The following is an 18,458-nucleotide window of genomic DNA, read 5'->3' as shown; positions in this document are numbered from 1 at the left end:
ACATGTAAGTGTTGTTTTGAAACCTTTAGGTTAACGATCTTGTTAAATGTTGTTAACCCAATGTTTATAATATCAAAAGAGATTTTAAATTATTATATTATCATGATATTATGATGTACGGATATCTCTTAATATGATATATATACATTAAATGTCGTTACAACGATAAACGTTACATATATGTCTCGTTTCAAAATCATTAAGTTAGTAGTCTTGTTTTTACATATGTAGTTCATTGTTAATATAATTAATGATATGTTTACTTATCATAATATCATGTTAACTATACATATAACCATATATATGTCATCATATAGTTTTTTACAAGTTTTAACGTTCGTGAATCACCGGTCAACTTGGGTGGTCAATTGTCTATATGAAACCTATTTCAATTAATCAAGTCTTAACAAGTTTGATTAGATATAAAGGATATGAAATTTTGTTTTCATGTAAATAAGTCATGAATGATTACTCATATTTTTGTAATCTTATGAGATATTTCATGCTAGTTGCCAAATGATGGTTCCCACATGTGTTAGGTGACTCACATGGGCTGCTAAGAGCTGATCATTGGAGTGTATATACCAATAGTACATACATCTAAAAGCTGTGTATTGTACGAGTACGAATACGGGTGCATACGAGTAGAATTGTTGATGAAACTGAACGAGAATGTAATTGTAAGCATTTTTGTTAAGTAGAAGTATTTTGATAAGTGTATTGAAGTCTTTCAAAAGTGTATAAATACATATTAAAACACTACATGTATATACATTTTAACTGAGTCGTTAAGTCATCGTTAGTCGTTACATGTAAGTGTTGTTTTGAAACCTTTAGGTTAACGATCTTGTTAAATGTTGTTAACCCAATGTTTATAATATCAAAAGAGATTTTAAATTATTATATTATCATGATATTATGATGTACGGATATCTCTTAATATGATATATATACATTAAATGTCGTTACAACGATAAACGTTACATATATGTCTCGTTTCAAAATCATTAAGTTAGTAGTCTTGTTTTTACATATGTAGTTCATTGTTAATATAATTAATGATATGTTTACTTATCATAATATCATGTTAACTATACATATAACCATATATATGTCATCATATAGTTTTTTACAAGTTTTAACGTTCGTGAATCACCGGTCAACTTGGGTGGTCAATTGTCTATATGAAACCTATTTCAATTAATCAAGTCTTAACAAGTTTGATTGCTTAACATGTTGGAAACATTTAATCATGTAAATATCAATCTCAATTAATATATATAAACATGGAAAATTTCGGGTCACTACAGTACCTACCCGTTAAATAAATTTCGTCCCGAAATTTTAAGCTGTTGAAGGTGTTGACGAATCTTCTGGAAATAGATGCGGGTATTTCTTCTTCATCTGATCTTCACGCTCCCAGGTGAACTCGGGTCCTCTACGAGCATTCCATCGAACCTTAACAATTGGTATCTTGTTTTGCTTAAGTCTTTTAACCTCACGATCCATTATTTCGACGGGTTCTTCGATGAATTGGAGTTTTTCGTTGATTTGGATTTCATCTAACGGAATAGTGAGATCTTCTTTAGCAAAACATTTCTTCAAATTCGAGACGTGGAAAGTGTTATGTACAGCCGCGAGTTGTTGAGGTAACTCAAGTCGGAAAGCAACTGGTCCGACACGATCAATAATCTTGAATGGTCCAATATACCTTGGATTTAATTTCCCTCGTTTACCAAATCGAACAACGCCTTTCCAAGGTGAAACTTTAAGCATGACCATCTCTCCAATTTCAAATTCTATATCTTTTCTTTTAATGTCAGCGTAGCTCTTTTGTCGACTTTGGGCGGTTTTCAACCGTTGTTGAATTTGGATGATCTTCTCGGTAGTTTCTTGTATAATCTCCGGACCCGTAATCTGTCTATCCCCCACCTCACTCCAACAAATCGGAGACCTGCACTTTCTACCATAAAGTGCTTCAAACGGCGCCATCTCAATGCTTGAATGGTTGCTGTTGTTGTAGGAAAATTCTGCTAACGGTAGATGTCGATCCCAACTGTTTCCGAAATCAATAACACATGATCGTAGCATGTCTTCAAGCGTTTGTATCGTCCTTTCGCTCTGCCCATCAGTTTGTGGATGATAGGCAGTACTCATGTCTAGACGAGTTCCTAATGCTTGCTGTAATGTCTGCCAGAATCTTGAAATAAATCTGCCATCCCTATCAGAGATAATAGAGATTGGTATTCCATGTCTGGAGACGACTTCCTTCAAATACAGTCGTGCTAACTTCTCCATCTTGTCATCTTCTCTTATTGGTAGGAAGTGTGCTGATTTGGTGAGACGATCAACTATTACCCAAATAATATCAAAACCACTTGCAGTCCTTGGCAATTTAGTGATGAAATCCATGGTAATGTTTTCCCATTTCCATTCCGGGATTTCGGGTTGTTGAAGTAGACCTGATGGTTTCTGATGCTCAGCTTTGACCTTAGAACACGTCAAACATTCTCCTACGTATTTAGCAACATCGGCTTTCATACCCGGCCACCAAAAATGTTTCTTGAGATCCTTGTACATCTTCCCCGTTCCAGGATGTATTGAGTATCTGGTTTTATGAGCTTCTCTAAGTACCATTTCTCTCATATCTCCAAATTTTGGTACCCAAATCCTTTCAGCCCTATACCGGGTTCCGTCTTCCCGAATATTAAGATGCTTCTCCGATCCTTTGGGTATTTCATCCTTTAAATTTCCCTCTTTTAAAACTCCTTGTTGCGCCTCCTTTATTTGAGTAGTAATGTTATTATGAATCATTATATTCATAGATTTTACTCGAATGGGTTCTCTATCCTTCCTGCTCAAGGCATCGGCTACCACATTTGCCTTCCCCGGGTGGTAACGAATCTCAAAATCGTAATCATTCAATAATTCAATCCACCTACGCTGCCTCATATTCAGTTGTTTCTGATTAAATATGTGTTGAAGACTTTTGTGGTCGGTATATATAATACTTTTGACCCCATATAAGTAGTGCCTCCAAGTCTTTAATGCAAAAACAACCGCGCCTAATTCCAAATCATGCGTCGTATAATTTTGTTCGTGAATCTTCAATTGTCTAGACGCATAAGCAATCACCTTCGTTCGTTGCATTAATACACAACCGAGACCTTGCTTTGATGCGTCACAATAAATAACAAAATCATCATTCCCTTCAGGCAATGACAATATAGGTGCCGTAGTTAGCTTTTTCTTCAATAACTGAAACGCTTTCTCTTGTTCATCATTCCATTCAAATTTCTTCCCTTTATGCGTTAATGCAGTCAAGGGTTTTGCTATTCTGGAAAAGTCTTGGATGAACCTTCTGTAGTAACCAGCTAGTCCTAAAAACTGGCGTATGTGTTTCGGAGTTTTCGGGGTTTCCCACTTTTCAACAGTTTCTATCTTTGCCGGATCCACCTTAATACCTTCTTTGTTCACTATGTGACCGAGGAATTGAACTTCTTCCAACCAAAATGCACACTTTGAAAACTTAGCGTACAATTCTTCCTTCCTCAATACTTCTAACACCTTTCTCAAATGTTCACCGTGTTCTTGGTCATTCTTTGAGTAAATAAGTATGTCATCAATGAAAACAATGACAAACTTGTCAAGGTATGGTCCACACACTCGGTTCATAAGGTCCATGAACACAGCTGGTGCATTAGTTAAACCAAACGGCATGACCATAAACTCGTAATGACCGTAACGTGTTCTGAAAGCAGTCTTTGGAATATCATCTTCTTTCACCCGCATTTGATGATACCCGGAACGTAAGTCAATCTTTGAATAAACAGACGAGCCTTGTAGTTGATCAAATAAGTCGTCGATTCTCGGTAGTGGGTAGCGGTTCTTGATGGTAAGTTTGTTCAACTCTCGGTAGTCGATACACAACCTGAATGTACCATCTTTCTTCTTGACAAACAAAACAGGAGCTCCCCACGGTGATGTGCTTGGTCGAATGAAACCACGCTCTAAAAGTTCTTGTAATTGGCTTTGCAGTTCTTTCATCTCGCTGGGTGCGAGTCTGTAAGGAGCACGAGCTATTGGTGCAGCTCCTGGTACAAGATCTATTTGAAATTCAACGGATCGATGTGGGGGTAATCCCGGTAATTCTTTCGGAAATACATCGGGAAATTCTTTTGCAATGGGAACATCATTGATGCTCTTTTCTTCAGTTTGTACTTTCTCGACGTGTGCTAGAACAGCATAGCAACCTTTTCTTATTAGTTTTTGTGCCTTCAAATTACTAATAAGATGTAGCTTCGTGTTGCCCTTTTCTCCGTACACCATTAAGGGTTTTCCTTTTTCTCGTATAATGCGAATTGCATTTTTGTAACAAACGATCTCCGCTTTCACTTCTTTCAACCAGTCCATACCGATTATCACATCAAAACTCCCTAACTCTACTGGTATCAAATCAATCTTAAATGTTTCGCTAACCAGTTTAATTTCTCGATTCCGACATATATTATCTGCTGAAATTAATTTACCATTTGCTAATTCGAGTAAAAATTTACTATCCAAAGGCGTCAATGGACAACTTAATTTAGCACAAAAATCTCTACTCATATAGCTTCTATTCCGCACCCGAATCAAATAAAACGTAAGCAGATTTATTGTCAATAAGAAACGTACCCGTAACAAGCTCCGGGTCTTCCTGTGCCTCTACCGCATTAATATTGAAAACTCTTCCACGGCCTTGTCCATTCGTGTTCTCCTGGTTCGGGCAATTTCTAATAATGTGGCCTGGTTTTCCACATTTATAACAAACTACATTGGCATAACTTGCTCCGACACTACTTGCTCCGCCATTACTCGTTCCGACACCATTTGTTCCTTTCGTTCTATTAACCCCTGGTCCGTAGACCTCACACTTCGCCGCGCTATGACCATTTCTTTTACACTTGTTGCAAAATTTGGTGCAGAACCCCGAGTGATTCTTTTCACACCTTTGGCATAGTTGCTTCTGATTGTTGTTGTTGTTGCGGTTATTATTGTTGTTGGGATGATTGTTGTAGTTGCTGTTGTTGTTGTTGTTGTTGTTGTTGTTGTTGGGCCGTTTATTGTAGTTGCGATTGATGTTGCGATTGTTGGGATAATTGTTGCGATTATTGTTGTAATTGCTGTTGTTGTTGTATTGGTGATTCTTATCACCGTTTTCCTCCCACTTTCTTTTGACTTGCTTCACATTGGCCTCTTCAGCAGTCTGTTCTTTAATTCTTTCTTCAATCTGGTTCACTAGTTTGTGAGCCATTCTACATGCCTGTTGTATGGAGGCGGGCTCGTGTGAACTTATATCTTCTTGGATTCTTTCCGGTAATCCTTTCACAAACGCGTCGATCTTCTCTTCCTCATCTTCGAATGCTCCCGGACACAATAGGCACAATTCTGTGAATCGTCTTTCGTACGTGGTAATATCAAATCCTTGGGTTCGTAACCCTCTAAGTTCTGTCTTGAGCTTATTGACCTCGGTTCTGGGACGGTACTTCTCGTTCATCAAGTGCTTGAATGCTGACCACGGTAGTGTGTATGCATCATCTTGTCCCACTTGCTCTAGATAGGTATTCCACCATGTTAACGCAGAACCTGTGAAGGTATGCGTAGCGTACTTCACTTTGTCCTCTTCAGTACACTTACTTATGGCAAACACCGATTCAACCTTCTCGGTCCACCGTTTCAATCCGATCGGTCCTTCGGTTCCATCAAATTCCAAAGGTTTGCAGGCAGTGAATTCTTTGTAGGTGCATCCTACACGATTTCCTGTACTGCTAGATCCAAGGTTATTGTTGGTATGTAGCGCAGCCTGTACTGCGGCTATGTTTGAAGCTAGAAAAATACGGAATTCCTCTTCATTCATATTCACGGTGTGTCGAGTAGTCGGTGCCATTTCCTTCAAAATAGTTAAATGGAACAAGTTAATCATACAGAATATTAAGAGTAGTTAATAGTATTTCGTAGCATAATATGAACTCATTTATAAAAGCTTTTTCTTCATATTAGCGTTTTATAAGTTTAAATTCGGGTAGTACCTACCCGTTAAGTTCATACTTAGTAGCTAATGTACAATTCAACTACTACAATTCTATATGAAAAACTGATTATAATAATATTTCGCGTTCAAACTTTTATACAATATTTTACAAACTTACAATACCGCTTATTTTACATAAAGCATGAAATATAGCACACAATAACTTTGATACAAGATAGTTGTGAAGACAATTCTAGCTAGTACACAAGTCGTTCAGCAAAGGCAATAAAGACACGTAATTCATACGTCCAGAAACAAGTCATGCATTCTGGTTTTACTAGGACTACTTCCCATCCTTGATCTTGTGCAACATAACCGTTATGGCCGTTGATAAGACAGCGTGTTGTAACGTCATCAAAGGGACGAGGGTTACGTAATGTCCAACAGTCCCGTAATAATCTAAAAACCTCATTTCTTACCCCAATTACCGACTCCGTCACTTGTGGAAACGTTTTGTTTAATAGTTGTAGCCCGATGTTCTTGTTCTCACTTTGGTGAGAAGCGAACATTACTAATCCGTAAGCATAACATGCTTCTTTATGTTGTATGTTAGCCGCTTTTTCTAAATCACGAAGTCCAATATTCGGATATATTGAGTCAAAATAATTTCTTAACCCGTTGCGTAAAATAGCATTTGGGTTCCCCGCAATATATGCGTCAAAGTAAACACATCGTAACTTATGGGTTTCCCAATGTGATATCCCCCATCTTTCAAACGAAAGTCTCTTATAAACCAAGACATTCTTGGAACGTTCTTCGAATGTCTTACAAACTGATCTCGCCTTAAATAGTTGTGCCGAAGAATTCTGGCCGACTCTAGACAAGATTTCATCAATCATGTCTCCGGGTAGGTCTCTTAAAATATTGGGTTGTCTATCCATTTTGTGTTTTTTAAACTGTAAAATAGACAAGAGTTAGATTCATAAAAAAAATACTTATTAATACAAGCAATTTTTACATATATCATAAAGCATAAGAACACTATATTCCATATATTACACCACACGAATACAACTATCTTATTCCGACTCGCTCGTTTCTTCTTCTTCGGTTTTGGTTCGTTTTGCCAAGTTTCTAGGGATATATGATGTTCCCCTAATACGAGCAGTCGTTGTCCACATTGGTTTAGAAAAACCTGGTGGTTTAGAGGTTCCCGGGTCATTGTTACAACTTAAGGACTTCGGGGGTTGACGATACATATAAAGTTCATCGGGGTTGGAATTAGATTTCTCTATTTTTATGCCCTTTCCCTTATTATTTTCTTTTGCCTTTTTAAATTCAGTTGGGGTAATTTCTATAACATCATCGGAATTCTCGTCGGAATCCGATTCATCGGAGAATTGGTAATCCTCCCAATATTTTGCTTCCTTGGCGGAAACACCATTGACCATAATTAACTTTGGTCGGTTGGTTGAGGATTTTCTTTTACTTAACCGTTTTATTATTTCCCCCACCGGTTCTATTTCTTCATCCGGTTCCAATTCTTCTTCTGGTTCCGATTCTTCTTCCGGTTCCGACTCTTCTTCCGGTTCCTCTTCGGGAACTTGTGAATCAGTCCACAAATCATTCCAATTTACATTTGACTCTTCATTATTATTAGGTGAGTCAATGGGACTTGTTCTAGAGGTAGACATCTATCACATAATATCAAACACGTTAAGAGATTAATATATCACATAATATTCATATGTTAAAAATATATAGTTTCCAACAAAAATGTTAAGCAATCATTTTTAAAGAAAACACGGTCGAAGTCCAGACTCACTAATGCATCCTAACAAACTCGATAAGACACACTAATGCAAATTTTCTGGTTCTCTAAGACCAACGCTCTGATACCAACTGAAATGTCCCGTTCTTATTGATTAAAAACGTTCCATATTAATTGATTTCGTTGCGAGGTTTTGACCTCTATATGAGACGTTTTTCAAAGACTGCATTCATTTTTAAACAAACCATAACCTTTATTTCATCAATAAAGGTTTAAAAAGCTTTACGTAGATTATCAAATAATGATAATCTAAAATATCCTGTTTACACACGACCATTACATAATGGTTTACAATACAAATATGTTACAACAAAATAAGTTCCTTGAATGCAGTTTTTACACAATATCATACAAGCATGGACTCCAAATCTTGTCCTTATTTAAGTATGCGACAGCGGAAGCTCTTAATAATCACCTGAGAATAAACATGCTTAAAACGTCAACAAAAATGTTGGTGAGTTATAGGTTTAACCTATATATATCAAATCGTAACAATAGACCACAAGATTTCATATTTCAATACACATCCCATACATAGAGATAAAAATCATTCATATGGTGAACACCTGGTAACCGACAATAACAAGATGCATATATAAGAATATCCCCATCATTCCGGGACACCCTTCGGATATGATATAAATTTCGAAGTACTAAAGCATCCGGTACTTTGGATGGGGTTTGTTAGGCCCAATAGATCTATCTTTAGGATTCACGTCAATTAGGGTGTCTGTTCCCTAATTCTTAGATTACCAGACTTAATAAAAAGGGGCATATTCGATTTCGATAATTCAACCATAGAATGTAGTTTCACGTACTTGTGTCTATTTTGTAAATCATTTATAAAACCTGCATGTATTCTCATCCCAAAAATATTAGATTTTAAAAGTGGGACTATAACTCACTTTCACAGATTTTTACTTCGTCGGGAAGTAAGACTTGGCCACTGGTTGATTCACGAACCTATAACAATATATACATATATATCAAAGTATGTTCAAAATATATTTACAACACTTTTAATATATTTTGATGTTTTAAGTTTATTAAGTCAGCTGTCCTCGTTAGTAACCTACAACTAGTTGTCCACAGTTAGATGTACAGAAATAAATCGATAAATATTATCTTGAATCAATCCACGACCCAGTGTATACGTATCTCAGTATTGATCACAACTCAAACTATATATATTTTGGAATCAACCTCAACCCTGTATAGCTAACTCCAACATTCACATATAGAGTGTCTATGGTTGTTCCGAAATATATATAGATGTGTCGACATGATAGGTCGAAACATTGTATACGTGTCTATGGTATCTCAAGATTACATAATATATAATACAAGTTGATTAAGTTATGGTTGGAATAGATTTGTTACCAATTTTCACGTAGCTAAAATGAGAAAAATTATCCAATCTTGTTTTACCCATAACTTCTTCATTTTAAATCCGTTTTGAGTGAATCAAATTGCTATGGTTTCATATTGAACTCTATTTTATGAATCTAAACAAAAAAGTATAGGTTTCTAGTCGGAAAAATAAGTTACAAGTCGTTTTTGTAAAGGTAGTCATTTCAGTCGAAAGAACGACGTCTAGATGACCATTTTAGAAAACATACTTCCACTTTGAGTTTAACCATAATTTTTGGATATAGTTTCATGTTCATAATAAAAATCATTTTCTCAGAATAACAACTTTTAAATCATAGTTTTTAATTAACTAACCCAAAACAGCCCGCGGTGTTACTACGACGGCGTAAATCCGGTTTTACGGTGTTTTTCGTGTTTCCAGGTTTTAAATCATTAAGTTAGCATATCATATAGATATATAACATGTGTTTAGTTGATTTTAAAAGTCAAGTTAGAAGGATTAACTTTTGTTTGCGAACAAGTTTAGAATTAACTAAACTATGTTCTAGTGATTACAAGTTTAAACCTTCGAATAAGATAGCTTTATATGTATGAATCGAATGATGTTATGAACATCATTACTACCTTAAGTTCCTTGGATGAACCTACTGGAAAAGAGAAAAATGGATCTAGCTTCAATGGATCCTTGGATGGCTCAAAGTTCTTGAAGCAAAATCATGACACGAAAACAAGTTCAAGTAAGATCATCACTTGAAATAAGATTGTTATAGTTATAGAAATTGAACCAAAGTTTGAATATGATTATTACCTTGTATTAGAATGATAACCTACTGTAAGAAACAAAGATTTCTTGAGGTTGGATGATCACCTTACAAGATTGGAAGTGAGCTAGCAAACTTGAAAGTATTCTTGATTTTATGAAACTAGAACTTTTGGAATTTATGAAGAACACTTAGAACTTGAAGATAGAACTTGAGAGAGTTCAATTAGATGAAGAAAATTGAAGAATGAAAGTGTTTGTAGGTGTTTTTGGTCGTTGGTGTATGGATTAGATATAAAGGATATGTAATTTTGTTTTCATGTAAATAAGTCATGAATGATTACTCATATTTTTGTAATCTTATGAGATATTTCATGCTAGTTGCCAAATGATGGTTCCCACATGTGTTAGGTGACTCACATGGGCTGCTAAGAGCTGATCATTGGAGTGTATATACCAATAGTACATACATCTAAAAGCTGTGTATTGTACGAGTACGAATACGGGTGCATACGAGTAGAATTGTTGATGAAACTGAACGAGAATGTAATTGTAAGCATTTTTGTTAAGTAGAAGTATTTTGATAAGTGTATTGAAGTCTTTCAAAAGTGTATAAATACATATTAAAACACTACATGTATATACATTTTAATTGAGTCGTTAAGTCATCGTTAGTCGTTACATGTAAGTGTTGTTTTGAAACCTTTAGGTTAACGATCTTGTTAAATGTTGTTAACCCAATGTTTATAATATCAAAAGAGATTTTAAATTATTATATTATCATGATATTATGATGTACGGATATCTCTTAATATGATATATATACATTAAATGTCGTTACAACGATAAACGTTACATATATGTCTCGTTTCAAAATCATTAAGTTAGTAGTCTTGTTTTTACATATGTAGTTCATTGTTAATATAATTAATGATATGTTTACTTATCATAATATCATGTTAACTATACATATAACCATATATATGTCATCATATAGTTTTTTACAAGTTTTAACGTTCGTGAATCACCGGTCAACTTGGGTGGTCAATTGTCTATATGAAACCTATTTCAATTAATCAAGTCTTAACAAGTTTGATTAGATATAAAGGATATGAAATTTTGTTTTCATGTAAATAAGTCATGAATGATTACTCATATTTTTGTAATCTTATGAGATATTTCATGCTAGTTGCCAAATGATGGTTCCCACATGTGTTAGGTGACTCACATGGGCTGCTAAGAGCTGATCATTGGAGTGTATATACCAATAGTACATACATCTAAAAGCTGTGTATTGTACGAGTACGAATACGGGTGCATACGAGTAGAATTGTTGATGAAACTGAACGAGAATGTAATTGTAAGCATTTTTGTTAAGTAGAAGTATTTTGATAAGTGTATTGAAGTCTTTCAAAAGTGTATAAATACATATTAAAACACTACATGTATATACATTTTAACTGAGTCGTTAAGTCATCGTTAGTCGTTACATGTAAGTGTTGTTTTGAAACCTTTAGGTTAACGATCTTGTTAAATGTTGTTAACCCAATGTTTATAATATCAAAAGAGATTTTAAATTATTATATTATCATGATATTATGATGTACGGATATATCTTAATATGATATATATACATTAAATGTCGTTACAACGATAAACGTTACATATATGTCTCGTTTCAAAATCATTAAGTTAGTAGTCTTGTTTTTACATATGTAGTTCATTGTTAATATAATTAATGATATGTTTACTTATCATAATATCATGTTAACTATACATATAACCATATATATGTCATCATATAGTTTTTTACAAGTTTAAACGTTCGTGAATCACCGGTCAACTTGGGTGGTCAATTGTCTATATGAAACCTATTTCAATTAATCAAGTCTTAACAAGTTTGATTGCTTAACATGTTGGAAACATTTAATCATGTAAATATCAATCTCAATTAATATATATAAACATGGAAAAGTTCGGGTCACTACACAAAAGCTTGGTGAGTTCATAGGTTTATCATAACAATCATTTCAATATGTTAATAGACCACAAGATTTCATAATCATAAACATAATACACTCGCAAGTGTATGTAAAGCATTCTAAGTGGTTGAGCACTTGGTAACCATACTTAACATTTAATCAACGTCGCATATTCCCTTTATTATGAAATCTCCCTACACTGTACCAAGTGTAGTAACGAAATGAAGTACTGTGCAACCGTTGAATACTGGTCGTCCAGTCCGGTTGGGGTTGTCAGGCCCGATAGATCTATCAACAGGATTCGCGTTTACAATACCGCATGTAAATAGTAGTTACCAAGTTACAGGGAAGTATGCCAGTGGTACAACTCAACGTAGAATATATATTTTTAAGTACTTGTGTCTATCTCGTAAACATTTATAAAAGCAGCGCATGTATTCTCAGCCCAAATGAAAATATTGCAAAAGCAATTAAAAAGGGAGCAAATGAAACTCACATAATGTATTTTGTAGTAAAAATACATATGACGACATTGAACAATGCATGGTTGGCCTCGGATTCACGAACCTCATAGGAGTAGTTCTTAAAAAAAATGACACCCGAGTTTGAACCCGCGACGTCCCGCTAACCCGATAACAACCTAAACGTCTTCGGTTCATCAACATAAATCACAATCTCACGTCCGTCAATAATGATCATCAATATCTTAACCGATCGTCATCATCATGCATCATGAACCTCATACTCATCATCGACATACTCATCATCATCACTTACCTCAAGTTTAACATAACTGTTATTAGTATTGTTTATACTCGATTTACCATTTAACCGCTTATAACATCATCTTTATCAATCATCACTATCGTCTTCGTGATTATCATAATCATACTATCCTAAATTATTATTATTCTCTACTTCATTCTAATAATCATTATGATCATTATCATCATCCTAATCCAACTTGTTACACCATCATCATTGTACTAGTAAAATCACGTATCACATTCATAATCATTTCCCGTTTAACACTAAATCAATATCGAGTACTATGTAGATTTATCATTTATTCTCACATATACTGCCTATCAATATAAAAATATGGCCCAACTTAATAATATATGAGATGGCCCAGCAAAACACCTAAACACGGCAGCCCATCAACTGATCCAGTTGTGTTTTATTATTGGTGTAAACGAAAAAATAAATATAAAAGGGGCTGTTGTCTTTTTGAGGTAATCCTTTAACTAAAGCTCTTTCCAATCGAAAAGAAAAATATAGTACTCCGTAAATTTGAAGCTTATTTGAGGGTAGGGTCTTTATTTACTAACTTCTCCATTAACTCCATGAATTTTGGCTGCTACCTATTATACCTATTATTGCTTTTGCACTTAACATTATTTTATGTATCACTTCCTTATTTCATGTTACCTTTAATTATTACTAACATCATCATCGATTTTAATTGGGACGTATACAGCAGCTATAAAGCTGTTCGAGCAATCGTTTACAGTAGGAAAGGGAAGGGAAAAAAAATAGCAAAGTTGGTGGTTTCGATTGTTGGGGTGATGAAAGTGGTGGTGTTGATCTTAAGGTGGTGAAAGGTTGTAGTAGTTCATGGCAACAGAAAAAAAATAAACAGGAGACAGGAGAACGAACAGTTGTACTATCAAGAAACTGAGCATTAGCAGAATGTTTGAGTTGATCAAGCATAGTTTTTTAACAGGAGTTCAATAAGTTTAATCAAAACACAAAAGAGATTACCGGTTATGTTGATCGAATATAATAGTAGAGAAGCAAGTGGGGTTCTGGTAGTGTTAGAAGGTGGTGATTCAATATGGTATGGGTGTCTTGGTGATTCGATGGTGATTATACCGAATTCATTGTAGCCGTTTTATTTAATGGTGTCAAAAGTGTGTATGGTTGTTATTAGGTTGCTCGTAATATTAAACCAAAACAGAAAGAGTGATGAATAATTATATGGTGGTGATCTAGTGGTGATGGGTTTAAAATTATAAATAGATAGTAGTTGCAAGGGGTTACCATTTGTTGATCATCACCGAGTCAGTTTTGTAACATCCCGCGTTTTTCCGTTAAATTTATTTTAACACCGTCTTTTTTTTATTTATTTAAATAATATCCCTCGTTATTTAATTTTAACGTCACCCGTTTACACGAGCGTTTTTAAAATATTCGTTTGGTTAAATCCCGCACCCGCTTCTAAACTCGAGGGACTAAAATTGACACGGGGCAAACTAGTTGACTAGGTCAACTAGTCCACCCCAATCACCACCATTCAATCATCTTCATCTCTCTCTCTTTCTCTCTAGCAAGAACACACACACATTTACCCAATTCAATCATTCATCATCTAAATTCGATCTAGGAGGCCAACATCAAAACAAATTACGTATTTGGAATCCTCTCTTCATCCTCTACAATTTGATACCAACTTCATCTCGTTTGGGTAACATTTCTAAAACTCTAGATTTCTCTAAATTCGTGTTTTTGATTTGAAATGGTGTTAGTTAGTGTCTATGGCTCGTGTCTAGCATGAATATATGATTTACTTGCTCGATTTGTTGTTTTGAGTAACTAGTAAGAACAATTGAAATGGGTGTGCTTAATCTTGAGTTTTGGGTGATTAAATGTTGTTAAATTGTTAAAGTTCATGTTTTAATTGTGTTACTAGTATCACTAGCTTCAATTTGATGTGTAGGTTGCTTGAGAAAACTCCATAAACTCGATTATTGGTTTTGGTGGATTTGGGTTAGGGTTTGATGAACTTGAAATGGAATTTTGATGCTTTGAATGCCATGAAATATTATTAGTTAGTGATTTGTTGTATTGTATGTTTCATTACCTTCAAAACGGCATATCATATGTGTGAATTGCATTCCCGAATCTTAAAATGCGTTTTGTAAACTTGAAACGATGGTTTTGAACATTTAATGACCACTTGACGAGATTTCGGTTATTGTAATTGATGTTTTTGCTTGTGAAAGGTAGTTAATTGTATTCCTTGTCAAAAGAGCTTTCCAATGATATAAGATGCGTATTCTAAGTGTTTACGGTTTGCGTTTTGTGCTAAATTGAATTTTGGATCAAGACTTGAACTTTTGAAACTGACCAGGTACCAGGCCACGCCTAATGTCGCGGCGCGACACCTCTGGCCGCGGCGCGGCAATAGCCGTGTTTGGGTTCTGACCTACTTCGTCAAATTTCGAAAAATGTTTGCTATGCTACGCACCTCTGATTCACATGAAACTTGACCAACATGCTCATATATGATTTCTAAGCTCAGGAAAATAGTTCGGAACCCGACCCGACCCCGTTGACTTTTTCGTTGACTTTGACCAAGTTTGACTTTTAGTCAAACTTAACAAAACACTTATACAATCGTTCTAATCTTATTTTATACTTGATTCTTGCATGAAACTTGACAACGTGATTCACATGCTATATAATCGAGTCGTAATGAGCCATAGGACTAATTGAACACATTTCACCCGACCTTGTGTCGTAACTGGTTAATTGATACAAATTATTTGTTTAGATCAAGGCTAAGCAACTATCATGCACACGTTTACTTTGTGAAGTACTTTTATACTCGTGCACTCGAGGTGAGATCATAGTCCCATCTTTCAACAACTTTAATACTTTTAAATTATGGGATGAGAAACATATACAGTTTTATACTACATACTTTATACTTTGAACACAAGTACAAGGAAACAAACATTCCACAGCGAGTTAGAACAAAAATCCTCAATTCGATTATCATTAGTTACACTTGCAGGGTGTAAGCGAGAACTTATATTGTGTGGCCATACGGGTTTGACAACCCTCATTACGGACGGTTCGCTACCGTCTACGGATGAAATATATTTTCGAGAAACAGTGTATGTTCTAACACTATTGTGATGGGGTTCTATGGAAGGAAACGTTAAGTCTTGATAATTGGGTGCTCGCGAACAATACTTTTGGAATGCAAACGATTTTGATAATCAACTATGGGAATACTAAATCTTGTGGTTCAAAAACAACGTTTATTACAAACACCTATGATTTCACCAACGTTTTTCGTTGACAGTTTTCTATATGTTTCTCAGGTTCATACTTGGCTATTTGATACATGCTTCCGCGTACACTCATACTTGCTTGGAGTCGAGCATACATGCATACACTCTGATTTCTTGCTTGGGGTCAAGCATACATACATACATACGCTAGGGATATCACTTTTGGATTCAAACTTTTGTTTACATACTTACGCTATTTATAGCAACTGTGTTTTTCAACTTATATTATGTCGCAAGTTATTTCATTTATACTTTATGACTTTTGTAAACTTAGACTTGTTGTCGAACGGTATTGTAAACTAAACTTGCAAGTCTTGTACCTTTCAAATGAATGCGACATAATTTTGGTCAAACGAGTCTCATATAGGGACTACGACCACGCAACGGGACCTAAGTTAACGGCGCCGTCAATAACGGTTTTGGTCGGGTCGTTACAAGTGGTATCAGAGCGTTGGTTGTAGGGAACTAGGATATGCATTAGTGTGTCTGACAGAGTCGTTAGGACGCATTAGTGAATCTAGACTACAACCGGATAGTTAGCCATTGCATTCTGACATACATTTGCTATAGATAGCACTTACTTGAATACTTGTGCATTATACTTGAATCATTCTTAGGCAAACTTTATAATGGTACCCAACCTTCATCATACGAACTCGTATTCCGCCACTTTTTGGTAATACACGTGAATTCAAGGTTTATACGCGTACGGATGACCACGACTTCGTTAGTCACTCTAGTTCGGGAATTCTGACTCCTTGGTTGTTATCCACCCCGTCTCAGCTTACTATCCACAAGTGTTGTAAAGTTACCACCACCACTCTAGATGAGTATCGTCATCACTATTTATCACTACGGTTGCGTACTACTTGTTATCATGACTCGTTACTCTTTTCATACCTAAATACATTATTGTCTGACTCGAACCGCATTGACGTGAACAATCATTTATACACTTCCCTCGGGGAACGCTTCCTTAGAGTTGCAGAAATTCTTTCGATTTAATACGAGTCACGTTTGAGACGTCGTTACACTTTATTCATTCTAGACCTTCACAGTTACACGAACTTGATGTTATGGAGTGATGTGGGAATGGAGGTACGAGTTAGCGTAATATAACGACACTCGATCAACGTGGTTATATTACGGTAAGCCATACCAAAGTTCTAATGACTCGTGATGGTGATTGGACTCGATCAACCTAATCACCACCATGTGCCATGTACATGGCTTCATCTATTCATGTTTGGACATCTGAAAACTCCGAAAGTACTGACAACAACCATACCGGGGACACACCTTCGAATATTGTCGAACCATATTTATGCTTCCGAATGAATGACGAATTCTTTCAACTTCAAACATACGTTATACATGAATACTATCTCGTCCTCGCACAGTTTTATCAACGAACTACAATATACTTGTTATGCTCATATCGAGGCGGAAACTTTTTCCGCATTACACTCGTACTTTCGTATAAAGAAACCTTCTATATAAATTCTCAATGGAGAGAGAGACTCTTCTCACTATACTAGCATTCGCCACGAGGGTGAATAGTCCTAACGAACGTTTTTGGAAACCGATAAATCTTCCGCGGCGCGAAATTCTTGAGAAACAGAAACTTGTTCCAACAAACGTTTTTGCGTCCTAACGAACTCTTTCAAATATACCTTAAAGAAATGTACCTCATTTCGGATCAAGATTCTCATTTCACTTCTAGATTTCGGAGTGCCTTACAAAAAGCCTCGGGACCACGTTTAAACATGAGTACCGCGTATCATCCACAAACCGACGGACCAAGCAAACACATGATTCAAACCTTGGAAACCATAATACGAGTTGTGTTATCAACTTCAAATTTACTTGAGAAAAGTTTTTGCCTTTGACCAAATTCTCTTACAACGATGGTTATCATTCAAGTCTTAACGTCACACCTTTTGAAATCTTATATGACCGGAAACGTCATTCTCCTTTTGTAGAACCAAGTAAATGATAATCAAGTCACCGAACCTAGACTCATTCATGGAGTAACCGATAAAATCGTTCCAATCCGAGAAAGGCTCGAGACGGCTCGTAGTCGCCAAAGGAGCTATGCCAATGTTAGACGTAAACCTTTTCAAATTCCATGTGGAAAACCGCGTAACGTTAAAAGTCGCACCTTGAAAAGGTGCAATCCGTTTCGGAAAACGTAGAAAGCTAAATCCGCGATATTTTGATCCTTTAAAAATCTTGGGGCGTTTTGGACCCGTTGCTAGCCGTTTAGACTTTTCCGACTCATTTGAGCTCCGTTCATCCTACTTTCCATGTGTCGAACTTGAAAAAGTGTCTTACTAGACAAGAACTTGTTATCCTCTTCGATGAACTTACTATCAACGATAAACTCCACTTTCTAGGAGGACCGGTTGAAACTATAAATCGT

The sequence above is a fragment of the Rutidosis leptorrhynchoides genome, chromosome 8 (genome assembly GCF_046630445.1).
Source record: "Rutidosis leptorrhynchoides isolate AG116_Rl617_1_P2 chromosome 8, CSIRO_AGI_Rlap_v1, whole genome shotgun sequence".
Lineage (NCBI taxonomy): Eukaryota > Viridiplantae > Streptophyta > Magnoliopsida > Asterales > Asteraceae > Rutidosis > Rutidosis leptorrhynchoides.
Note: the sequence above shows the minus strand (reverse complement) of the source record.